Source organism: Pelophylax lessonae (assembly GCF_965119305.1).
Source record: "Pelophylax lessonae genome assembly, chromosome: 7".
Classification (NCBI taxonomy): Eukaryota; Metazoa; Chordata; class Amphibia; order Anura; family Ranidae; genus Pelophylax; species Pelophylax lessonae.
Window position 1 is genome coordinate 242035516 of NC_138774.1, and position 26679 is coordinate 242062194.

At 43.8% G+C, this 26679-nt stretch overlaps 1 protein-coding gene across 1 annotated transcript in view; it reads left to right on the forward strand.

The window, feature by feature from the left end:
- The window catches only part of MAPKAP1 (MAPK associated protein 1), a 433900-nt gene that overhangs the window by 260760 nt on the left and 146461 nt on the right, over positions 1-26679 (forward strand). The gene's annotated exons all lie outside the window — the stretch shown is intronic.

Here is a 26679-nt window from a genome sequence, read left to right on the forward strand (position 1 = left end):
GCAAGCTGGTTGTGCACAAGTCGATGTGCCGTCGATCTACACAAGTTGATCTACCTGTTGGAAAATGTTTATGTCAATCAGTGCCGCTTGCTATACATGGCAATGCTGATCAATGTATCCTTAAAGCGGAGAAGTTTCCCTGTTGTCAGAATGCAAAGGCTCAGTGGGAAGATTCCCCCATTCACAATGTGTGTGTGGATAGGAGAATCAAGTCCTACACCCAGCGGTTAAACAAAAAAAAATGATTTGTATGGCCAGCTTTAGGCCCCTTTCACACATACCGTTCATTTCATCAGTTAGTCACGTTTTTTTTGTCATCAGTTGTTTTCAGTCAATATCAGTTTTTCATTCCTTTTTATCCTTTGTCCTCTGTTTTTCATCTGTTGTCACTTGTTTTCATTAGTTTTACATCCGTTGTCATCCGTTTTTCGTCCAAACTGTTTTTTTTTTTTTAACGGATGAAAAATAGGCCATTTATCTGTTCAAAAAAACAGATGTTGACGGAAGCAGCTGGAAACGGAAGCAAATGAATGGTCATCCATTTACATCCATTTTTCCATAGAAATGCATTGATGTCTGTTTTTCATCCATCAACGGATGGATGAAAAATGAACGGGGTCCATATGTGTGAAAGGGGCCTTAGTCCGATGAAGGAAAACTTCAAACAAGCTCAATAGCTTTGGCAAGGCAGCTTCCAGACAGTAAAGGCCCGTACACACGAGTCGAAATTCGGCCGGGAATTTTCGTCCGACGACCGATCTGCCGATTTTCGGCTTGTTAGTGTGATGCTTCCAACAACCGACTCCGACAACGACAAAATTTTTGTCCTCCGTCCAAACACGTCCGATTTTCGTGCAGTCAGTACAGATTTCGACAGGGAAAAATCTTATGAGCAAGACTGGGCATGCTCAGAGAAGAACACAAAGAAAGCAATCCAACACATGACATCACTTCTGAAGTAGAATTTTGTCGTGCGGAAAAATTTGTGTGCAGTCTAGGCACATTCCAACCAACAAAACATCACTCTGGACAAAAGACGGATGACCGGTCGGCGGAAATTCGTTGCGTGTGTACTAGGCTTTAGACTTCCCTGCATGAGCACCTAACAGTAGGCAGACCAAAACTGAAAGCGTTCAAGATCATTTTAATTGTTGTAAAACAATTCATATTAAATAAGTCATATTAAATTACTTTTTTCTTTTACCAACAGTTGAAAAAATTCTTAGATTTTCTTGTAATTCTATGGTCTCAACTCTTATCAATGGCTGAATGTGGGAGTATCTCCTCTCAAAGCCACCAGCCCAGCTTATCTTATTAGTACTGGCAAATGCCCCCAAGTCTAATCCTCTCCTGATTACTTATTTGAACAAGTTTTGTTAAAAACATTGCATTTCCTTATGTGCAGGCAATTTGCCAGCAATGGAAAAAAGCAACAACATGCTTTGAATTGCTAGTTAGCGTGAAAGAAGCCCTAATTATTTCATATCAACTTTTCTCATTGTGCTGTGGCTCTGCCACCAAGAACTAATAAGAGTGTAGATTGACCAAATTGCTGTTTGTGCACATTTCTGTGCAGCCTTGCTTGGTATTATTATTACAGGGTGGTCCAAGGGTTATGAGGAAACACAGCAAGTTGAAAGGCAATGTGCTTGTGAAATCAACAATGTTTTTGCTGGCCTCTCCGGGCTGAAGAGTTAAGTTGCTGTCACGTTAATGCCCCAAGCATTTCCCTGCGTATCTCTCACCTCCACTGCTACATAATGGGAGCAAAATTGCATTTCTAAACATTTGAACTGCGGGTAACCAACACCTCACTAAACTGATCTCATTCAATCGCTTCAATTTAGCAGCAGGATTTTTCCCCCCTTCCCTCCTGCACATTACCTCAGAGCTGAGTGATGTTGATAAGGCCCAGGCCTGAAAAATTGGATCCCTGATAAGGGGTCCTGTTATCAGAAGGTGGTGGTGTGAAGGGGGGTGTGGGGGCTGCTGTTCCTCATTTCCATTTAGATGAGTATTGATTATTTATTTATCCCAGTAAAGTGAGCCTCGCTTCCAATCTTATCTCAGCCGCCGCTTGTCAGCAGAAAAGAGAGATAGAGTTTACAGACATCACTATCTCAGATAAAAGTTAGGGCCTTTCTTCCTGATTTTTTTTCCCTTTAAACCTTGACTGAAGGGAAAACTTTTTTGCTCCAAATAAAAAGCGACAGTGGTGGATTTTTCAGCATGATTCCTGACAGCTGGCCAAGGTATTTAAAGCAAAGTCACCCTGCTGGATATCATTTTTAAAAGCGCTTTTAATTTACAGAAGGTGATTGTTTCTGTATCTATACAATAATACTGTTTCCAAACCTGTCTGTGTATATGTCCAGCTAAAATAGACAGAAAGGGGTTGATTTACTAAAACTGGAGCATGCAAAATCTGGTGCATCTTTCCATATTTAGAAGCTGATTGACTACCATGCACTGACATATGAAACCAAAATCAAGAGCATGGGGACATGACCTCAAACTAACTGGAGGAAAGTTCAAAACGAATCTTAGAAGCTATTATTTTACCGAAAGGGTAAGGCCCCTTTCACACGGACAGACGGACCTGATCGGATGCTCCATGCACCCCTATGGAGCGGCGAATGTCAGTGGTGACATGTCCACTGACACCCGCTGCTATCCGATACAATCCGATCCTGTCCGTGAAATCCTTATTTCTCTATCGTTCATTGACGGATGCAGTGCTCTGATGCATATCAATAGGGTAATACCACCCCCTACAGGAGTAGGACACTAGGCAGAAAGAATTTCCCTTTTCTCTTCCCTTTCTCTTCCTGCATAGGATGTCAGTTTTAATCTGCCTAGTCAGGAGTAAGGACCTAGTTCCTTGCTGGGATCTTTGGTCCTGGCATAGAAGTAATTTTTTTTATGTAGATTTTTTTTTTTTAGCTAGTCTTTTTTTTCTCCGGAACGTTTTCCTGTGAGATCTTCAAGCAATTATACCGGGCTGGGTGACGAGCTGGATCCCTTTATCCAGTGGTCACCTCAGTCTGGCCAGCGAGCGGGTGCAGGCCTTAGCTCCACGCTGGGTCGGCTGCGACATAGTCCCACTGGATGGAGACTGGCCCCACGAGTTAAACGTCTCACCAGGACGCACACGACAGGGTCTAGGCTTATGTTGCAGCGTTCCTATTTGGCCGACATCCCCCCCTACTCCGATGGCGTGGGGTCCTGTCATGGGATTGTGCCTGCCTGGGTTCCCGGTATGGTGAGTAAACATTCCCCCCCCTTCCCTAGCTTGAATTTGGGGTGGGCGCGGGCCATCTCCCTGGGATGGTCAGACCCTCACACTCCAGGGTTTCCTTCTGTCCTGTTGTGACCCCCTCCCATGTGGGGGACTGCCTGGGCCTACCTGAAGCTGGGGCCTAGTGTGCAGGCCACATGGGGGGCCGGGGGTTGCTGCGCTCTGCCGATGGTGCGGGGGGGGGGCCTCGGGCGGGTCCTACGGGGCTGGATGGTGTAGTAGGGCGGGCGGGTGTTCCCCTGGGGAGTGCTATTGCTGCACGGGGCCCCCATTTTGCTGTAGCCTTGTCTGCAGTTATAACGGCGGCCATCTTGAGGGGGTAGTTTTAGAGCTGGATTTTTTCCTGGGGAGGCCCGTGGTTGTCCCTGGTGGCATTTTTCGGGGGAGAAGCCCCTCCCTTCAGCCCGGGAAGCTCCCGGGTCACTTTCTTTTCATGAGCCGCCGCTGACACGTACAGACCTCCATGATCAGATTGCTGCATTCCAAGGACGGTGAGTTGCTGGGGGCTTATTCTCTCTCTCTCTGCGGGGGTTCGTAGAGCGGGCCTGAACGCCGGGGGGTGCTGTAGCACTGTGGGGACGTTCCTTTTTCATACATTTTTGTCATTTTTCTCAAAGTTTGCTGGCGGGTTCTATTAGTGAAACATGGACCCCTCAGACCATGTATACCCACCTTACCTCCTCATGGAGGCCGCAGGGCCCTCCAGATCTTAACTGTCCACTGATGCGATTTCAGTGGTCCTGGAAGCTTTTGTGTCCTGGGTGGAGGTGGCCTTTAGAGGGCGGGTGCGCAGAAATGACCCCCTCCTACCCCTGCCTCCTCTGATGTCTCGGACTCTGACCCAGTCACCGCAGACGCGGTACCCCGGCCGGGTCGGGTACCCCACGCTGTGCCTCCTCTGATAGTGAGGATGAGCTTTCTGCTGCGCAGGATAAGGCACGGATGGACGCACTGGTTGTTTTGGTGCGCGAAACCCTAAAATTGAAGGATACGGCTGTCGCTCCTGGAGCGCGGGTTGCCTTCAGCACCCTTAAGCCTCCAAGGGTGGAAAAGTATTTTCCCTTCCCCACTTATTTTGCTGGCCTGCTCACCAAAGAATGAGAGAGGCTGAAACGTTCTCCCGGGGTGTCTAGACGGTTTGCCAGACGCTACCCTTTTGAGGAGTCTCTGGTGAAGAAGTGGTCGGTGCCAGCTAAGGGGGATCCCCCGGTCTCCAGGCTTAACAAAGCGGGAGAAGATTGCCCGTCCTTTAAGGACCCAGAGGATAGAAGGGCGGAGGCTGTGGTCCGCAACATGTACGTTATGGCGGGGACTGCACTACGACCTGCTTTTGCTTCGGCCCTTGTTACCCAAACGGTGACTGAATGGGCAAAGCTGTTACGCGTGACGTGGAGGGCCAGCCTGTCCCTCCTGAATTTGGTGAACTGTTGGACCAGATGGTGCAGGCGCTGCAGTTTGCTTGCGATGTTGCGCTGGACATTGCTTCCCTTTTGGGTCGTCTATCGTTTGTTTGGGGCTACCCTGGATGAAATTATTAAAGGTGTTATGGCGGGGGGGGGTAAGAGTACCTTTCTCCCGCAGGCTTCCAGGGGTAGGGACTCTCCCCATAAGCGGGGTCCGTCCTTTTTGGCTCACAGGAAGTTTCTCGTCCCTCTGAGGCAGCCGATAAGGCAAAGCCCTTCAAGGCTCCCTCGGGTGGTTCCAAGTGTCCCTGGTCTGGAAAACAGAAGTCCGATTCCGCCAGACCTGCGGAAAAGGCCCCGTTGGCCTGAATGTGTGCCCTCATCCTTGACTGGGGTGTGGAGATGCCTTTGCCGGTTCTCAAACTTGTGGCTGACCCAGATCCCATGCAAATGGGTCCAGGAGGTTGTGCGGTCCGGATACAAGATCGACTTTCGATCCGTTCCTCCGGTCAGGTTTTTCCCTTCCAATGTCCGCCTATCCCCGGATCGCTTGCGAGCGCTCTATGGTTCAGTGCAGGACTTGCTACAGCAAGAGTGATAGTGTCTGTTCCGCACGCGGAGCATTTTCATGGGTTTTATTCCAATTTGTTCACGGTTCCCAAGAAGGAGGGCAAGGTGCAGCCGATCCTGGACCTAAAGGCACAGAATGTGTTTGTGTGCACTCAAAAGTTCAAGATGGAAACTATTTGCACGGTGGTGGCCTCCCTACATCAGGGGAACTTCCTGGCCTCAATAGACATCAAGGATGCCTACCTTCACAGTCCAATCTGTGCTGCTCACCAACGGTTTCTACCTTTTGCCGTGGGAGAGGATCACTATCAGTTTGTGGCATTACCCTTTGGTCTTGCCTCCGCTCCTCGGGTCTTCACAAAGGTGTTGGCCCCGGTCCTGGCGCTGCTGCAACAGCAGGGGATATCGGTCCTGGGTTACCTGGCCGATCTGATTCTCCGTGCGGAGTCCCCCTCGTTGCTGACGGAAAACTTGAGGGTCACCATGAGTACTCTGGAGGAGTTCAGTTAGTGAACCTTCAAATGTCGTCTCTGACCCCTTCCATGAGACTGGTCTATCTGGGCCTGACGTTGGACTTGTCCTCTGCCAGGGTGTTTCTTCCTCCAGAAAAACTCCAGAAGCTCCAGTCAGCGGTTCGTTTGTTGATGTCCAACGACCGGCTGTCCCTTCGAACCTGTATGAGAGTACTGGGACTGATGGTGTCCTCCTTTGAGGCTGTCCCATTCGCTCAGTTCCACACGAGGGTTCTTCAAAAGGAAATTCTTCTTAAGTGGAACAAACACCCGAATTCTCTGGATTCTCGGATTCGGTTAAACCGCAGGACCAGAGAGTCCCTGGTCTGGTGGCTTCGGTCCCCGATGCTCCAGTCGGGGAAATTATTTTCCCTATATACTGGACAATTGTCACCACGGATGCGAGTCTGTCCGGGTGGGGTCCTCAATCAGGACTCGGCTCAGGGAGTCTCCTCTCAGGGTGGATCTGCTGTCTCAGTGGCCAATCTTCCATCCTGCTTTACAGTCGCTGGCTTTGACGGCTTGGCTGTTGAAAGCCAGGTGCTGAAGGACAGGGGTTTATCTGCTTCAGTGATTACCACTCTTCTAAAAGCGAGGAAGGCGACTTCCAGGAAGATTTATCATCGCACGTGGAAGTCTCATACATTGCGTGGTGTGAGTCTCTTGGGACCCACCCTCGCTCCTATTCGGTGGCTCGGATCTTGGTTTTCCTTCAACAGGGAATTGATCAAAAGTTGGCCTTGAGTACTAATCAAGGGTCAGGTCTCGACCTTGGCTACTTTTCATCCAGAGGCCATTGGCCGCCCATTCCCTGGTGCATAGTTTCATCCAGGGGGTGCGACAGTTGGTACCTGCATCCGCTGCATCTTTGACTCTTACTTCCTTCCCCCCCTTCCCTTTTTTTTTTTTTTTGTTGTGTGTCTATGTCCTCATATGTTCTTCGGATCGATAGTCCATTTTTCTCGTATCTTAAACCTGTTAAATTATATTGTATATGTTTTGGTATATTGCTATTAATTTACTCTCTGTTTCTTCTACAGGGAGTGCAGAATTATTAGGCAAATGAGTATTTTGACCACATCATCCTCTTTATGCATGTTGTCTTACTCCAAGCTGTATAGGCTCGAAAGCCTACTACCAATTAAGCATATTAGGTGATGTGCATCTCTGTAATGAGAAGGGGTGTGGTCTAATGTCATCAACACCCTATATCAGGTGTGCATAATTATTAGGCAACTTCCTTTCCTTGGGCAAAATGGGTCAAAAGAAGGACTTGACAGGCTCAGAAAAGTCAAAAATAGTGCGATATCTTGCAGAAGGATGCAGCACTCTTAAAATTGCAAAGCTTCTGAAGCGTGATCATCGAACAATCAAGCATTTCATTCAAAATAGTCAACAGGGTCGCAAGAAGCGTGTGGAAAAATCAAGGCGCAAAATAACAGCCCATGAACTGAGAAAAGTCAAGCGTGCAGCTGCCAAGATGCCACTTGCCACCAGTTTGGCCATATTTCAGAGCTGCAACATCACTGGAGTGCCCAAAAGCACAAGGTGTGCAATACTCAGAGACATGGCCAAGGTAAGAAAGGCTGAAAGACGACCACCACTGAACAAGACACACAAGCTGAAACGTCAAGACTGGGCCAAGAAATATCTCAAGACTGATTTTTCAAAGGTTTTATGGACTGATGAAATGAGAGTGAGTCTTGATGGGCCAGATGGATGGGCCTGTGGCTGGATTGGTAAAGGGCAGAGAGCTCCAGTCCAACTCAGACGCCAGCAAGGTGGAGGTGGAGTACTGGTTTGGGCTGGTATCATCAAAGATGAGCTTGTGGGGCCTATTCGGGTTGAGGATGGAGTCAAGCTCAACTCCCAGTCCTACTGCCAGTTTCTGGAAGACACCTTCTTCAAGCAATGGTACAGGAAGAAGTCTGCATCCTTCAAGAAAAACATGATTTTCATGCAGGACAATGCTCCATCACACGCGTCCAAGTACTCCACAGCGTGGCTGGCAAGAAAGGGTATAAAAGAAGAAAAGCTAATGACATGGCCTCCTTGTTCACCTGATCTGAACCCCATTGAGAACCTGTGGTCCATCATCAAATGTGAGATTTACAAGGAGGGAAAACAGTACACCTCTCTGAACAGTGTCTGGGAGGCTGTGGTTGCTGCTGCACGCAATGTTGATGGTGAACAGATCAAAACACTGACAGAATCCATGGATGGCAGGCTTTTGAGTGTCCTTGCAAAGAAAGGTGGCTATATTGGTCACTGATTTGTTTTTGTTTTGTTTTTGAATGTCAGAAATGTATATTTGTGAATGTTGAGATGTTATATTGGTTTCACTGGTAAAAATAAATAATTGAAATGGGTATACTGTATATTTGATTTTTGTTAAGTTGCCTAATAATTATGCACAGTAATAGTCACCTGCACACACAGATATCCCCCTAAAATAGATAGCTAAAACTAAAAACAAACTAAAAACTACTTCCAAAAATAGTCAGCTTTGATATTAATGAGTTTTTTGGGTTCATTGAGAACATGGTTGTTGTTCAATAATAAAATTAATCCTCAAAAATACTAATTTGCCTAATAATTCTGCACTCCCTGTATATGCGTTTTTCAATAAATTTTTGTGGTGCATATTAATTTATATATATTGTGATTTGTGCATATTTTTAGCACTGATCACTGTTTTGGTGTCACTGGTCCCCAAAAAGTGCCACTCAAGGCCCGTACACACGTACCGATTGTCGGCCGTAAATATTCGGCTAACGTCCGATCAGCCGATTGTCGGCTTGTTAGTATGACGCTTCCGACAACTGACTGCGACTTTTCGGCCGAACAAATTCTGGTCTGCATGCTATAAACACCAGAACAACCGATTGTTCGTCAGTCAGTACAGATTTCGGCCGACAAAAGCCAGATGAGCAAGACTGGGCATGCTCAGTGAAGAAAAAACACACGGAAAGTTAACCATCACATGACATCACTTCTGAAGTTGGTTGTTGTTGGCCGACAAAATTCATGTGCAGTCTTGAGCACTTTTCAACCAACACGACAGCACTGGACAAAAGACGGCCGATCGTTCGGCCGACAATCAGTACGTGTGTACGGGGCTCTAGCGTCAGCTTTGTCTGCTGCAATGTCGCAATCCTGCTAAAAATCGCTGATCACCCCCATTACTAATAAAAACCGTAAAAAAAAATAAAATTCCATAAATTTATCCCATAGTTTGTAAACGCTATAACATTTGCGCAAACCAATCAATATAGGCTTTTTGGGATTTTTTTTTACCAAAAATATGTAGCAGAATACAAATTGGCCTAAACTGATAAAACATTTTTTTTTTTAATTTTTATATTGGATGTGTTTTATAGCAGAAAGTAAAATATATTGTTTTTTTTTTTTTTTTAAATTGTCGGTCTTTTTTTGTTTTATAGTGCAAAAAATAACTCTATTTGTGGGGAAAAAAGGGCATCAATATTATTTAGGTACAACGTCACACAACTGTGCAATTGTCAGTCAACGCAACGCAGTGCCATATCGCAAAAAAATGGCCTGGTCATTAAGGGGGTAAAACCTTCCGGAGCTGAAGTGGTTAAATCAGGGACTTAACTCAAAATGCCCAAAAATGCAATATATTGCAGCTTACAGGCCTTAGGTGTGTTGGCTGCATTAGTTTTCCTTTTTTAACGTAAGAACATTTTTAGCAAATACAAAACATACCTGCTGATTGTGCCAAAAATGCAGTCTCCTTGTCACTTCCTATGAGCTGCACCTAAGTATATCTTCCTCCCTAGATATCTTCTGTAAATTACAAGTTGTCATTCCCCCCATTTAATGGAGATGAGGACATATGGACACGTTTGTTGGCCATATCAGAAGAGCACTGAAAAATAATAATGCAAGAACAAGGATTATCCAAAGGACTTCCCTGCATATGAGGATCCGTAGTTTATGTAGTCCACGATACCACCAAATTGGTGTTGATTACCGTACCAAAACACAAGACTCTATGGCAAGATTCCCAGGAAAAAAGTAGGGACTATAGGTAATACTATTAGTATGACTTGTACAAAAATAATTTTATTGCAGGACATGAAATAGTAATGAAAACTCACAGAATTATTAGCTTGCCCTTTAAATGCTATTAGTAATGAGTTAATGGGAGAGATCTGTGTGTATATATGAGAGAACTCTGTTTGAGTCCAGACTTTGTTTTTTACACATACTGGTTGGCCAGTGGGTCCAATTATCGGGTCCGGTGGATGCGATGTCCGCCGGCCACCCAAGATCAATCCCCATTGAGACAGAATGGTGGTTTGCCGATGTAAACAAGGCAGACTGCTGTTCTGTCAGAGATGAACACAGGGTTCCTCCTATTTAGGAACACAGGTTTCTGTGTTCATCCAGTGAGTTTATCCCCCACACAGTTAGAAAGCATCCCTTAGGGACACACTTAACCCTTTAAAATAAATAAAAATGACCTAAATCTATCCCCTAGTTTGTAGACATGTTTTTTTTTTTTACCAAAAATATGTGGCAGAATACACATTGACTTAAATTAATAAAAAACAATTAGATTTTTTTATTGGGAATGTTTTATAGCAATTTTTTTTAAATTGTCACTCTTTTTTTTTGTTTATAGCACAAAAGATAAAAACAGCAGAGGTGATCAAATACCACCAAAAGAAAGCTCAATTTGTGGGAAAAAAAGGAGATTAATTTTATTTCGGTACAGCGCCACACACAGTGCCGTATAGCAAAAAATGGCCTGGTCATTAAGGGGATAAAACCTTCTGGTCCTTAAGTGGGTAAAGCACACATAAGCGCACAGTGCTTGTGCTGTGTACATTGGCCCCTTGTATAATCTAAAATTCCTGGTTATGCCCTCCTCCTGTAAACTGACCACGGTTTATCATGGCTGCTAAGCCCTGACACTGTGGTCAGTTTACGTGCTTCTGTCATCCACTGCTCTCCTCTTTCTCTCCCCCTCCTGCCTGCCTGTCGGCTCGTGCCAGTTCCACTCTGCTCCCCGCCCCTTCCCTTCCTGCTGCCATACAAACGTTGTTATGTTCATACAATCGACTCTGTTAGGTAACGACATGTGCCCCACTGTATGTGCTTTATAAAAAATATGCCGATATCTTACCTTATTTCAGAGCTCATCCCGGCACACACCTGACTGCCCGCCGCTCTCCTCCTGGCTTATTCAGCTGGAGTTCTTGGCCCCTCCCGCTGTAACTGTTAGACTGGGAGAGGAGAGCGGTGAGCAATCATGTGTGTGCCGGGAGGCGCTCTGAAATAAGGTAGAAATTGGCATATTGTGTGATCATATCATAATGGCTTTGCAACCACTTTAAGTATAGTACCTACTTTTTGCCTGGGAGTCTTCCCAATGATTGATTTTCACATCAGAAGAGCCTAGAGGGACAACCATTCCTCCTTCCATAGATGCAGTGCAGGAGTGACGTAGCCACTCAGGGACAGGAAGTGTGTCATTTTCAGGATCACAATGTGAAAATAAAGCAAAAGAAACTTGAAAAGAGAAACAAATGCAACCACCCCACACCAAGGACTTGTAAGCTGCAAAACTTTGCATGTTTGCTTTTGGACTTAGATGCATGAAATACATTCTTCTCATTTTATAGTTTGATTTACTGCACAGGACATCCTGAGGAGTGTTGTGTTGTGGAGTCATCTTTCTCATTTGCTAGTGAAGGGCAGTCCAAAGTAGATGTTCGTGTTACACTAAATAGTTACCCATACAGTCCCCCAATATATATACAGTTGTGCTCATAAGTACAAAAATTCAGCCCAGCGCTCACTCCGAATGGGAAGACTGGCGTGCTGCTCTCCTCAGGCAGGGAACTCCAATACGGGTACATAGAAAAGAAAGAAAGAGGAGGCGCAAACACCTAGTGCATTACCCGTGGTCAATTTGCAAATTGTTTAATAAAAAAATGCCAAATGCATACTCACAGACGTAGAGATAAAAACATGTTAAAAGAATCCACCATGTGTGAACTGGGACACGTCCTTCAGTCAGGACCGCTAACGCGTTTCGGGGGTCAGGCCCCCTTCCTCAGAGCTCAGAGAGTTGTGCTCATAAGTTTACATACCCTGGCAGAATTTATGATTTCTTGGCCATTTTTCCGAGAATATGAATGATAACACAAAAACTTTTCTTTCACTCATGGTTAGTGTTTGGCTGAAGCCATTTATTATCACTCAACCGTGTCCTCTAGCTTGAGGACACGGTGAAAGCTAGAGGTGACTGCACTTGAATGTGGACCATGAGACTGGTCAGACACCTCTCTTGTGGGAACATACAGCGATAAGCCATAATATTATGACCACTCACCTAATAGCCCTGATCTGTTAAGGCATGGACGCCACTAGACCTCTGAAGTTATGCTGTGGTATTTGGCACCAAGCCATCAGTAGCAGATTCTTTAAGGCACCGCTGGCTTACCTTCTTCCCATAGTGCCTCCTGGTGCCATGTCCTCCCCAGGTAAGTGATGCACGCACCCAGCTATCCACATGATGTAAAAGAAAACATGATTCATCAGACCAGGCCGCCTTCTTTCATTGCTTTGTGGTCCAGTTCAGATGCTCACATGCCCTTTGTAGGAGCTTTTGACTGTGGACACAGGGTCAGGTGGCTATGCAGCCCCATACACAACAAACTGTGTGTTCTGACATCTTTCTGATCGGAACCAGCATTACCGTTTCTATTGGATTGGACTACACGGGCCAGCCTTTTCTCACCACATGCATCAGTGAGACTTGGCCTCCCATGCCCCTATCCCTGGTTTTCCTTTCTTACAACCCTTTTTGTAGATCATGACCAATGCAAAGTGGTAACATCCCACAAGATCAGCAGCTTTGGAATTGCTCTGAGGCAGTTGTCTGGCTTTTACTATTTGGCCTTTGTCAAAGTCATTCAAATCCTTACGCTTGCCCATTTTTTCTCCTTTCAATACATCAACTTCAGAGACAGCATGTTCACTTGCTGCCTAATATATCTCTCCACTTTTCAGGTGCCCTAACGATTAAGCCCACTAGGGGTAAAACGTGTCTGAGGGACCTTTACTGCACTGATTACTGAATTGTATCCTTTGAAGGTCGCACAATAAGTACCAAAGGACAACAGGTGGGCACAGGGGGATTTTAGGGCATGTTTGCTTTGTCTGTGGATACCCTAAACAGGAAAGGTCTCTCTTTGTTGACCAATCACACTGGTAAGTCATTAACTGAAATACATTTACATGGCCAATTTCTAATCTTAACCCACATTAACCTCTATGCAAGTACCAAAGACAATAGGTTGGGCTTCAGGGAATTAGCGCACGCTTGCTCTGTCTTTAATTACCTTGTGAATGGAGAAGGATTGTCCTTGTTGACCAGTCACAGAGGAAAGTCTTTGGTTGGGTTATATTTTCTTGGCGAGTTGGGAACAGAACTCCCATTAACCTCTATGCACCGTAAGTACCAAGGACAGTAGGTTGGCACCAGAGGATTTAAGCGTACTTGCTCTTTCTGTGGATACCTAGCAACTGCCTCTTTGTTGACCAGTCACACAAGAAAATCATTGATTGAATGAAATTTCCATGGCCAATTGTGAACCTTAACCCCCATTAACCTCTATGCATGCATGAACATTAGCCGGTTGCATTGTCACACTAGCGGTGATTTGGTTGGGAGATTTTCAGATGCTGAGATTTCTTAAAAATTTCTGCCCTAGTGTGATCAGATACATTAGTTTAGAGTTATAATCCAGGACTCGAAGTTTATTAATTCCTTACAAGCAATAATGGCAGTCTTTTGATTCCTCTGTGACAGTTAGTCAGCCCCTTTATTGTAAAAGACTGTCACATTCGGACCTTGGCTCTATGAGCCCACAGCCAATTCTGTTTGTGGTCCATTACATGGCGTGTTTGCGCAGTAGATCAATCATTCCGCCTAGCTCTCTCTTGACGGCCGTATTACTGCTTCACATAAACGTCTCCCGCTGCCACATAAACAAACGTGTTTCCTCTCAGGCCGCTGACATTTTTAAGGTCTCTGTAAAGGGTACAGGAGGCCTGCAGCCCTGTGCATGGTGTCATAGGGAGACCCCAGTCCAATTCCAGAAATAAATGCTACAAAATAGGAATTCCCTGGAGGCATCGCTTATACTGTGAGATATTTAACCTTTTCCATCTGTGCTGCTTTTTAAAAGGTTTCATTATGTTTGTGGTCAGTGCAAGTGGCTTACGGGTCAGGCTCACAGCAATAATTTAGCAGATAAATGTGACCTTCTACTATACAGAATCATTTCAATGTTTGTATCTTTTTGGAATTATTGGTATTTTCTTACTTTTTGTGTTATTTAATAATGGGTTGTAAAAAGTAGACAGGAAAAGAAAGTTCAAAAACAGTACACAGCAAATACATATTTCATGCTTCTGATCACATGATGTATTTTCTGTTTTGGTGTAAATTTACATGTTAATCCTCAGATTAATAAATTACTGGTAATTCAAAACATTCCTAATTCTAACAAATCACTTTTTTCGGAAATATTAAGTTTACCTACACATAGACTTTATTTTAAAGCTAAGCTCCAGATTAATAATAAAGTTGATCTTCATCCATTTTTTTAAAAAAAAAAATCACAACGCCCATTCGTAGTTCACGAATAAATTAATATTTTACATTTTTATTTTTTGAAAGTACCTTTTTTTTTTCTTTTAAATTTTTGCAGCACTTGAAGTCCCGGCTGACTAGGCGATTATGTTATTAGGCTATCCTTTTGATACCGACGTCATCGATCATATAAGTTTTCGGGCATCCTGCTATCAACAACGCATGCTGCACAGTGTCATTACTGCGCGAGACCGGGAGGTGTATGCTGGATAGCCAGCTACACGAATTCCCGGAAATGCATAGGAGCAGGCTTCAGATGCCCAAATCGGCAATGGCTGCTGACAGAATACCCAGAGGAGATGTATAATGAAAGATTTTACAGGTACATACTATGTGGACAGGTAAAGGAAAATCCAGTTTAGATGCTTCAAGTTACAAGAATCACAAGGATGCCTTTATCACAATTTTGGATAGGGGAGTGTAGCTCCTCCTTAAGGACACACATTTTTGCAGCTCTGTATTCACTAATATATAATTACATTTTTTAATGCATGCAGTGCATGTTCCTGAATTTGACTTGGTGTTGGTGGAGCTCAGACCAGGAGAGGGAGAAGCAGCACGAGGAGCCATGTTGTTTTGCTGCAGTGCTCATATGCTTGGGAGCATGCTGGTAGAGAAGAAAGCAGTGTCTGGTCTACTGCTTTAAACTAGGTGATGGAAGGGAGGGTCCAGATGTAGAGCTAGCCAGCGGGGAGCAAGGTTCAGCAGGCAATATTGGGGGCATTAGTGGTAGGGTGACCAGAATTTAAAAACACAAAGTAAGTTGACAACTCCAAATTGCAGCTTCATAGCATCTAACAAGGATATAGTAGGTGTCTGGACAAAATTATGAGGTTTGTATACCAATGCTAGAAGTCTGGCTAACAAGATAGGAGAACTAGAGCTGCTAATGTATGAGAAGGATTTCAATTTTGTGGGAGTTTCAGAGACTTGGTTTGACAGCTCTCATGATTGGCTGGCAACCATTCAGGAGTATTCCCGTTATCACAAAGATAGGGAGGGTATAAAAGGGGGAGGGTATGCCTGTATATCAAAAACGATGTGCAAGTAAATATGAGGGACGATATCACTAATGGAGCTAGGGAGGAGGTAGAATCCTTATGGATAGAGCTTAGGGGAAAGTAATACTTGGTGTATGCTATAGGCCCCCTAACCAGAGGTAGGACCGGGAGGCGGAACTTCTATCACAGCTTAGAATGGCGGCAAGGATGGGAAATGTCATTATAATGGGGGAGTTTAATTATTCAGATATAGACTGGGTAGAAGGAACCGCGCATTCGTCTAAGGCTCGCCACTTTCTAAATGTTTTGCTGGACAATTTCATGGGTCAGATGATGAATGCACCAACAAGAAACAATGCATTACTAGAACTACTGATTATGAATAATACAGACCTGATCGGGGATGTAGAAATACGGGGCGACTAAGGAAACAGTCACCATAGTTCAATTAGTTTCAGTATAAATCACAGAAATGGGAAACACAAGGGTAATACAGGGACACTGAATTTTAAAAGAGCCAACTTCCCCAAACTTCGCTCCTTGCTAGGCAATTTTAAATGGGATAGAATCCTAGGAAAAAAGAACACGGAGAAAAAATGAGTGCTTAAAGAACATACTAAAAAAAGGTATTTGCCAGTGCATTCCAACAGGGAATACATTTAAACGAACTAAAATAAACCCTGGGTGGCTAAACTCCAACGTAAAAATGCATATAAAAACAAAAGAAAAGGCCTTCAAAAAATACAAGGCTGAGGGGTCATTGTCAGCATTCCAACATTACAAAGAATGCAATAAGACATGTAAGAGTGCAATCAAGGAGTCGGAGATAGAACACGAAAGGCACATTGCGGAAGAGAGTAAAAAAAACCAAAAAAACAAGAAATTCTTTACATATATAAATAGTAAGAAAGTGTGGCCAGAACATATTTGTCCCATAAAGGATGATAAAGGAAATGTGGCTACAAAGGACAGAGAGAAGGCAAAGGTTCTGAATAAATTCTTCTAAAAAAAAGGGGGGGAATCGGTAACCTAGACTGTAATGTTAATAACATTTCACGGGAAGAACCCTCATGGTTAACAGAAGACGAGTCAGAAGTAGACTTGAAAAACATAAAATAAAACAAATTTGTCACCGGGACCAGATAGCTTACACCCGAGGGCCCTTAAGGAACACAGCCAGGTGATAGCCAGACCATTGTTTCTCATTTTTATGGACATATGGACAGTCTACTGATGGGAATGGTACCAGCTGATTGGAGAAAAGCTAACGTGGCACCATTACTTAAAAAGACTTGAGATTTATCCCTGGGAACTACTACTACTAACATCAATAGTCTGCAAGCTCTTGGAGGGGATGATAAGGGACTATATACAAGATTTTAGTAATGAAAACGGTGTCATTAGTAGTAATCAGCATGGATTCATGAAAAATTGTTCTTGCCAGACCAATCTATTAACCTTCTGTGAAGGTATGGACCATAGGGTGAGTACCTGCATTGAAAACTGGCTTCAGGGACGAGTCCAAAGGGTGGTGATAATTGGCGAGTACTCAGAATGGTCTGATGTGGAAAGTGGGGTCCCCGAGGATCTGTCCTGGGACCAATCTTGTTTAATTTATTCATAAACGATCTAGAGCAGTGGTTCTCAACTCCGGTCCTCAGGACCCACTAACAGGCCAGATTTTAAGTATCACCTTGGGGAGATGCAGACTAGAATACTGCATCAGCAAAATATATCACCTGTGATGTATTTCAGTTATTTTGCAAACCTGGCCTGATAGTGGGTCCTGAGGCCCAAAGTTGAGAACCACTGATCTAGAGGATGGGATAACCAGCTCAATCTCAGTATTTGCGGATGATACAAAGCTAAGCAGGGCAATAACTTATATGCAGTATGTGGAAACCTTACAAGAAGACCTGAAAAATTTAATGGGGTGGGCAACTACATGGCAAATGAGGATTAATGTTGAAAAATTTAAAGTAATGCATTTAGGTGCCAAAAATACGAACACAAGTTACTCACTAGCAGGTGAATCTCTGGAGGAATCAAGGATGGAAAAGGACCTGGGATGCCAAGCTACAGCAAGCAAAGCCAACAGAATACTGGCATGTATTGAATAGTGGATTCACTCCGGAGATAATACGATAATTGTCCAACTCTACAAGACTCTGGTCTGGCCGCATCTGGAGTATGTCATCCAGTTCTGGGCACCGGTCCTCACGAAGGATGTGCTGGAACTGGAGAGAGTCCAGAGAAGGGCAACAAAGCTAATAAAGGAACTGGAGGACTTCAGCTATAAGGAAAGATTACAAGCATTGAACTTATTCTCTCTGCTGAGGAGATGCTTGAGAGGGGATATGATATCAATGTACAAATACCGTACTGGCGACCTAGCATAGGGAACAACTTTTCAGCAAGACAGAATTTAAAAAGACACGCAGCCCCTGCTTCTGCGCTCCTGAACTGCAAGCCACCTGACCTCACGCGTCGCCAGTTTAAACTTTTCCTGTATGTCACCACGGCTGCCAAACAGACCATAGCGAAGGCCGGGAAAACTTCCTCCCTATGTTTTCTTACCACGAAAAATAGTCACTCAAGCTATGATCCACGCTAAAACTGAAGCTATCCTGCTGGATAAACTCATACCTTACGAAAAGCTTTGGAAACCATGGATTGACAACTGCCTTCCGATAGGCTTTGATGAATCCCTTTTACTAGCTTGACCTGTGGTCACCGATTCCCTATTGGTATTGTCGCTCTGAACCACATCAGTGGCCCCGGACTCCCTCCGGGCACCTTTCCTCCCCCGCATAACCCCCCCCCCTGTTTTGCCCTTCCTTTCCCCCCTATCCTTCTTGCCCCTCTTACTCCCTTCTTCCCCCCCCCTTATTGCCTCGAGTTGGCCGCTACCTAATTTGTTTCCCTGTTGTGGCTGGACCACCAACTTTTGCTGCACTACGGCCTCCTTTTTTCCCTACCCCCAGCCGCCCTTATGCACTGTGTTTATCCTTAGTACTTGTATACCGGGGCGCCCAGCTAGCCCCTTTCATATTCCTAAACCTGACTGTTATGCTACTACTTGCTGTTCATGATGTCATTTTGACGTGTATTCATCTGTTATGCACCACTGTTATCTAATGGTATTGTTTTGTACTACATTCCTTCTGCCTTAATAAAAACCGTTTGAACAGAAAAAGACACGCAGCCATTAACTAAAATTAGAGGAAAAGCGGTTTAACCTTGAACTGCATAAAGGGTTCTTTACTGTCAGAGCAGTAAGGATGTGGAATTCTCTTCCGCAAGCAGTGGTATCAGCAGGGAGCGTTGATCATTTCAAAAAACTATTAGATGGGCACCTTAACGACCACAACATAAAGGGATATACAATGTACTATTGCTATAAACACTTATACACACCCACATACATCAGAGTGTTGGACTGGTGTCTTTTTTTCAACCTCAATATGTAATTGCTTTTCCTGTTACTGTCAAATCACAGCCTGAGGAAGGGACAAGCCCCATAAGTGTTACTCAAAGTGATTGTAAAGTCTCGTTTTTTTTCAATAAAAATAACAAACATGTTATACTTACCTCTGCTGTGCAGTTGGTTTTGCACAGAGCAGCCTGGATCCTCCTCCTATTGGGTCCCTCTTCTGCTCTCCTGGCCCCTACCTCCTGGTGAGTGCCCCCACGGCAAGCAGCTTGCTATGGGGGCACCTGAGCCAAGTCACAGCTCCCTGTGTCTATTCAGACACAAGGCTGCGGTCTGGCCCAGCTCCGCCCCTTCTCTCTCCTGGTTGACTGACTGACTTTGACAGTAGCGGGAGCCAATGGCGCTGCTACACCCAGAAGAAATTCTAAATTCTCAATTAATATATGAAATAGGGGAAATTCTAAATTCTCAATTAATAGATGAAATGTGGCTCTGATGGGACAAAACACCTTCATAGAAAGGGGACTAAGATGAGCCAGATTACAGTATTTATCAAAATGGTAAATAATTCTATAATGAGTGAAAGGTGCAGCAATGGATCTCTCCTAACCAAAAATAATAGAAAATGCAGCAATAAATCCCACCTTAGCTGAAGGAAAAAACGTAGTTTATGGTGAAGGGGCCAGTACAGGCCTGTCTGGAAGGATCACTGATGCTGAAGAGAATGTTCTTAAATTAACCTAATAGCTGGAGAAAACCCGCCAAATGAGAGGGTGGGTGCTCACAAGCCTGCCGGCGTGCATTCCAAAGGCGGCCCCCTTAAAGAGTGGTGCGTGGCCTAGCTCCACCTACTATGTGCGGGATGACGTCACAATGTGGAAATCGGTCAGCGCACACAGAGGCATCCAACGTCGGAGAGATAGGAGGGAGGGGATGGAGCACCGGCTGGGAACTAAGATGAAGAGGATCGGGCTGCTCTGTGCAAAACCATTACAGAGCAGGTAAGTATAACATGTTTGTTATTGAAAAAAAAGAAACCTTTACTATCACTTTAACTGTTAGAGACAATAGTCTGGTCTCCTTCCCTGCCAGACAGGGTTGTGGGATGTAGTAGTGTTGTGTATATTTCTGCTCTAAATTGACAGAAATACACATCCTATGGCAGATGGAAAAAAAAAACCCTCATATGTTATATTTGTATTTAGCTCTTTGCCTGGAGTTTAGCTTTAAAGTGGATCTAAACCTTCGGCATGAAATATGAACAAAGCATATCACTCTAAAGTGTGTACTTGTACTTGTCTGAGCACTAAGTCTAATTTCTGTCTGCTGCTTCATTCATCTGCCTATCAGCATGAGTCACTTCAGACAAGTTTTCCACCAAGAGAAAAAAGGTGACAGGGGAGGGATCTCCAACTGATTGACAGCCTCCCCTCTGTTCCTGTGTGCTGCGTGAAGGGGGTGTGTCCTTTCCCTCCAATCAACTCTCAAAGCTCTCCTCACTGAGATCTGCAGAGTGTAACTTTAGATCTCTGCCCCCTTTTTTCTGCTCATTCAGACAAGCTTTATAAATTCTACTCTTTAACCATTTCCCGCAAACCCTGTACCTGTACGTTGGCGTGAAAACGTGGTTGTACTGGGGTGATGCCTGCAGCTAGAGGCATCACCCTGGTACCGTTTTTTAGAGCCGACGGTCGGCTTTCTGGTGATAACAACCGATGTTGATATCACAGAGCGGGAAGTGATGACCCCCCACTCCTGCCACCTTCCACTGCCCTGCCCGGGTCTCTGATGAAGTAACCCGGAAGCGATGTCACTTCCAGAAAAACTCCGCTGCCAATGGCGCCGATTTATAAAAAAAAAAGCGACAGTATTCAAAATGCTGATTTTGACATTTTAAATACTTTTAAGTGCAGTGAAGGAGTTTGGGGTTTTAGACCTCCGATCCCTCCATAAAGAGTACCTGTCACTGCCTATTACTGTCACAAGGGATGTTTGCATCCCTTGTGATAGCAATAAACGTGATCAAAATGTATTTTATTTTTTTTTAAAGGAGCAGTGAAAAAAAATAGGAAAAAAAAAATATTTTAAAGCGTCCCCGTGTGCTCGCACAGCAAAGAAAGCGCATACGTAAGTCGCGCCCGCAAATGGTGTTCAAATCACACGTGAGGTATCACCACAATCATTAGAGGGAGAGCAATAATTCGAGCAAAAGACCTCCTCTGTAACTCTAAACTGGTAACCGTTAAAAACTTTTAAAGCATCACCTATGGAGATTTTCAAGTACCGTAGTTTGTCACCATTCCACGAGTGTGCGCATTTCTAAACCGTAACATGTTGGCTATCTATTTATCCCGCGTGACATCTTTCACAATATACAAAAAAAATTGGGCTAACTTTACTGGTTAGTTTTTTTTTTTTTTTCTATTAATTGAAGTGTATTTTTTCCAAAAGTCTTTGCTAAAAACATATAAATAATGTTTGGGGGTTCTAAGTAATTTTGTACCAAATAAAAATACTGATTTTAAGTTGTAAACAACATGTGTCAGAAAAAGGCTTGGTCATTAAGTGGTTAAATGGATGTAGAGACTGCAGATAAAGAGGTACAACTTATGTAGGAGGATTTGTTTAATCTCTGTGTATCATATGAATCCAGTTACTTTACTGTGTATATGTAAGGGTTTACAACCACTTTAAGTAGTCCTGTGATAAAATAAATGTGTTGCTTTTGCTGACCTTTGCAGCATAGTTGTGACTCAGAAGTATTGGAAGCAAGGCATAGCCAAGCAACTATCATTTTCAGGAAGAGGGCATCAGTGACAGCCCTCATATTTCTCCCATAGTGTATGTACTTTGTTGATGCACTTATAAAGTAATTTAACTTTTTGAAGTTGACAGAAATGACGGGAAGACTCATCAACAGAAGGTCACCAAAAGTGACCTAGATCTACTACATATGTTGTAATGATTTTAGCACAATTTATTGCAGATTCCTACCTTTTTCTTTTATGAAGATAATACACTTTTTCGTCTCTATTGCTTGCTCAAATATAAGCCAAGCAAGAGATACTTTATTGAAGATTCTTCTAAATCTGTATTTAAAATGGTTCTAAAGTCAAAAGGTTTTTTTTTTTTTGCCTTAATGCATTACCTACATTAGGGAAAAGACGTCCAAATACCTGCCAAAACCACTACCTTCCTAAACACTTACCTGACTCCTTTCATTGTTCCAGCGCTGTCTTGGCTGTATCACCACTCCTCTTACTTGCTGGTCTCACAGGAGACACTGAAAGCAGCAGGAGCAATTTGCTGTTGTCAGTCAATCTCCTGTGAGATAGGAGGGGCGGTGTGGCTTACCAGCGCTGTGTGTGTCTATGAATACGCATAGCTCAGCTCCGGAGTGCGCACAGGTGTCCCCTGTGGTGTCTCCTGTGAGATAGGAGCGGCGGTGTGGCTTACCAGCGCTGTGTGTGTCTATGAACACACATAGCTCAGCTCCGGAGTGCGCACAGGTGTCCCCTGTGGTGTCTCCTGTGAGATAGGAGTGGCGGTGTGGCTTACCAGCGCTGTGTGTGTCTATGAACACACATAGCTCAGCTCCGGAGTGCGCACAGGTGTCCCCTGTGGTGTCTCCTGTGAGATAGGAGCGGCGGTGTGGCTTACCAGCGCTGTGTGTGTCTATGAACACACATAGCTCAGCTCCGGAGTGCGCACAGGTGTCCCCTGTGGTGTCTCCTGTGATCACCGGGCTTGCTGAGGAGGCACCCGAAAAAAGGAGCAGTGGACAGCACCAGCGCGGAACTGCAAAAATTATACTTTGTTATCACTTTAAAAAGAGAACTTCACATCCAATGATATTTTATTATTCATAGGCTAAATATTAATGGTGCATAATTATGAACTTATTAATCTGTGGCAGGTCTGCCGCTGGCGCCCTGTGCTTTTTACAGATGAGAGCAGGTTCACCCTGAGCACATGTCACAGACCTGAAAGCGTCTAGAGAAGCCATGGAGAATGTTATGCTGCCTGTAACATCGTTCAGCATGACCAGTTTGGTGGTAGGTCAGTGATGGTCTGGGGAGGCATATCCATAGAGGGACACACAGACCTCTACAGGTTAGACAATGGCACCCTGACTGCCATTAGGTATCTGGATTAAATCCTTGGACCCATTGGCAGACCCTACACTGGTGCAGTGGGTCCTGGTTTCCTCCTGGTGTACCATAATGCCCGGACTCATGTGACAAGAGTATGCAGCCAGTTCCTGGAGGATGAAAGAATTAATACCATTGAATGGCCCTCACACTCGCCTGACCTAAATCCAATAGAACACCTCTGGGACTTTATGTTTCATTCCATCCGACACCGCCAGGTTGCACCTCATTCTGTTCAGGAACTCAGTGATGCCCTGGTCCAGATCTGGGAGGAAATACCCTAGGACATCATTGTCCCAACGTTGTCAGGCATGCATACAAGCACATAGGGCCATAAAAAATACTGAGTACCATTTTGAGTTGCTGCAATAAAATTTCAGCAAAATTGTCTAGCCTGCTGCATCATTTTTTCACTTTGATTTTGGGGGTATCTTTGAATTTAGCCCTCTGTAGGTTGATTATTTTAATTTCCATCAAATGGTGTGACATCCTTTCATTCTTAACATATTACCCAGTCCATATCAGTATAGATATCCAGGATAAGATTTTTCCATATTGAGATCTTGTGTTTTCTAAGTGTTCCTTTACTTTTTTTGAGCAGTGTATTTTAGGAGAGCCCTTCTAAACCTAGAACTCACATTCTCCATTAGCACTGATTTATTGTTTGTGTGAGAGTCCCTCTTAATTAGTGGAAGATCAGAAGAGGTCTGAGCTGCTTGAGCTATTCACCCCTCACACATGCAAGCAGAATATAAATACTGGCAGAACCATACTATCATTCTTCTACTGCATGAGCAATAAATAAAATATATCTGGCACCTGATTGTTTGCTGTGGACAAATCAGAATGCTAATTGTAAAAAGTAAACGGAAGGCCATGGTAGAATGTGCTATATTGTCTTTATTATTACCCACTTAAGCCCCGGAAGATTTTACCCCCTTCCTGACCAGGGCCTATTTTGCGATTCGGCACTGCGTGACTTTAACGGACAATTGCGCGGTCGTGCAACGCTGTACCGAAATGAAATTGATGTCCTTTTTTTTCCCCACAAACAGAGCTTTCTTTTGGTGGTATTTGATCACCTGTGCGATTTTTTGATCATGCGCTATAAACAAAAAAAGAGCGTCAATTTTGCAAAAATAACAATATTTTTCACATTTTTTTATATGAAATTCCCCCCAAAAAAATGTAAAAATCAAATTTTTTTAACGTTTTCGGCCAATTTGTTTTATGCTACATATGTTTGGTAAAAAGAATCGCAAAAAGCGTAATTTTGATTGGTTTGCGCAAAAGTTATCGCGTTTACTAAAAAGGGAAAGATTTTTGTCATTTTCGTTGTTTTTTTTTTTTTAATGCGTAATGGCGGCGATCTGCGTTTTTTTTTTTTGCGACATTGCGGCGGACAGATCGGACCCTTGACTGACATTTTCGACACTTTTGGGGTTACCAGTGACATTTCTACAGTAATCAGTGCTATAAATATGCACTGTTACTGTAAAATTATAACTGGCAGTAAAGGGGTTAACTTTTTTTGAGAGGGAGGGATTATGTGTGTCCCTAGGGGTGTGATTCTAACTGTGATTGGCTGTGGCTTGAGGTGTAGGAACAGTGATCAACGGTCCTACATAGTAGAACCGTATGATCACTATTCCTACACAGGGGAGAATGACAGGCGGCTTGTTTACATCAGCCGCCTGCCTTTCTCCCTCTGCACCGACGATCGCCGAGTGACATCGGGTCCGCCGGTCACACGCGCGCGGGGGGGGGGGGGAGTCCGTGACCGCGCGGGAGCACGCGCTCGCTCCCTATACCTTCACAGGCTAGCGACGTAGTACTACGTTGCTCTGCCTGTGAGGGGCTGACTGCCGACGTAAATAGTCGTGCGGCAGTCGGCAAGTGGTTAAAGCATATCTAAACCCGAGAACAACAGTGTAATATATTGCAGATTACCAGTTCTTGGATGTGGTGGCTGCAATTGTTTTGCTTTTTGTTCCAGGTCTTTTTTCTTTTTCTTTACACCGGACGGTCTTAACAGTAACATACTTCTGTCCTATGAAGACTTTGCTTACTCACCGTACTGTATAAAGGAGCAGGGTTGTTACCCTAGAATTACTGAACACATTACCTTCTCTTCTTCATAAGAGGGGGGGTGTTCTTTAGTCCATAGAGAGAAAGCTGGGAACAATGCTAACTGATAACAGTGTTGTATAATAGGCTTGCTAGATTTCAGGTAGGACTTTTTGTTTTATTAATAAGAGATATAACAAAATTCTTTCAATTGTGTATTTCAAGTGTACATGAACCCACGTGTTCTGTATGTTTTAGATAAAGTTTTGTAAAGTAGGTAATGGTTACGTTTCTTTTTTTTTTTTTGGGGGGGGGGGGATTGTCAATTTACTCACTGAATAAGCAAAGGCATATTCCCTGCTAGACAGTTGTCAACACAACATGTTTGCTTATTGCAAGGTTTCCCTTCAACTCTCGTTCCTCAAAGATGTTGGAGTTCAATTTTTTTTTTATTGGTTTTTCAAGTAGTCAAAAACAGCAATGCAAATAAGAGTCTCATATATACAAAACAGGAAGGCACATGGGTCATCCGCAACTAGTAGAGAACAAGCATCAAAAAAATACTCTGAACCACATTTGTTTGAATACCCAATAAAATGTAAAATGTTTAATCAATTTTTACCAAACCTAGATCTTTCTTTTCATAGAGATGTCAAATGGATTAAAGAACATAACAATCAATAATATCTATATTGGGGAACATAATGGAAGTGTCGCATCCTAATATAATCCCAAATAGGCACAAACAGTAATCAGTGTGGGGGTGGGGTTAAAGCCTAAGTCCATTGACATACCTGGAAGCACAACATAGCCAATAAGTGAGAAAAGGAAGAGGATTGCCAACTTTGGAAAAAGTAAAAGAGTAACATAAAATGAAGACAAGTAAAGTAAAGAGTCGCCCCAGGACTCGCTAGTCTATGGACAAATACTTGATCCATGGATCTGACATCTTCTCAAATTTCGTACTCTTATTCTGAGGGTGCAGGTGAGCCTATCATCATTTATAATCTAATTAAGTTTGCATTTGTCATAATCAAATGGTATAGGCTGCTTTCAATGTTTGCATAAAAGAAAAGAAGGAGCAAACACCTAGTGCATTACCCGTGGTCACTGTTTAGCTCTGAGGAAGGGAGCTTGACTCCCGAAACGCGTTAGCGGTCGTATCTTCAAGGACATGTTCCAGTACATGTGTGACGGGAATTTGTAACACGATTTTATTTCTTCATGTCTCTAAGTATGCATTTGGCATTTATTAAAATTTTAAACAGTGACCACGGGTAATGCACTAGGTGTTTGCGCCTCCTTTTCTTTTCTTTTATGCACCCGTTTTGGAGTTACCTGCCTGAGGAGAGCAGCACGCCAGTCTTCCCCTTTGGAGTGAGCGCTTGGCTGAATTGTTTGCTTCCAGTGTTTTGCAATAGTGATCCTGACTGCCAAAGTCATATACAGAATCCACCTTGAGGAATTCTTTGGGATCTCTGGAGGGAATTTCTGAAACAAGTTAGCTCAGGAGATCTGCAAATATTAATTTCCATCACAAACAGATGAG